A 900-nucleotide genomic window follows, 5' to 3' on the forward strand; every position below is an offset into this window, starting at 1 on the left:
CCAGGTCATGGAAGCAACCTAAATGCCCATTGACAGACGAATGGATATAGAAGTTGTGGTAGATATATACAATGGAATATTACTCAGCCATAAAAAGGAATGAAATTGAGTCATTTTTTGAGACATGGATGGACCTAGAGACTGTCATACAGAGTGAAGTAAGTCAGAAAGAGAAAAACAAATACCATATATTAACACATGTATATGGAACCTAGAAAAATGGTACAGATGAACCGGTTTGCAGGGCAGAAGTTGGGACAGAGATGTAGAGAACAAATGTATGGACACCAAGGGGGAAAGCCGTGGGGGTGTGGGGATGGTAGTGTGCTGAACTGGGCGATTGGGATTGACATGTATACACTGATGTGTATAAAATTGATGACTAATAAGAACCTGCTGTATAAAAAATAAATAAAATTAAATTTAAAATTTAAAAAACTAATACTAAACTTTATTTGGGTTATTTGTATGGAAATATGTTAATAGAAATGTTTCAGACATTACATGAAATTCTTAAAAATCTTATATGTTCTGGTATAATGTTATAAGTCATAATTCTAGTTATTATTTTTAAATGTATATCTCAGAAATAACTAAATTTCCTTGTCAATTGCATTATTATGAACTTTCATCAAACCTTTAACCGTGGTCATTTTTAAGTCTTTTGTCATTTACAGACAGTTCTGGGTGTACTCTGATGCTTTTGCAAAAATGTTCCTATAAAAGGGTTTCATCTTCAAGGAATTCATGGAAAAGACTCTGACAAGTACAGGTTTCTGGTAACTGACTATACTGCTGAACTGAATGAATAAGCATTTTCAGAACTCTAAATGAACACTGATGAATTCATAAAGTGCTAACAAAAGATCAAGATAAAAAAAATTACATGGGACTGAGTGA

The sequence above is a fragment of the Physeter macrocephalus genome, chromosome 7, assembly GCF_002837175.3.
Source record: "Physeter macrocephalus isolate SW-GA chromosome 7, ASM283717v5, whole genome shotgun sequence".
In the NCBI taxonomy this organism is placed as follows: Eukaryota; Metazoa; Chordata; class Mammalia; order Artiodactyla; family Physeteridae; genus Physeter; species Physeter macrocephalus.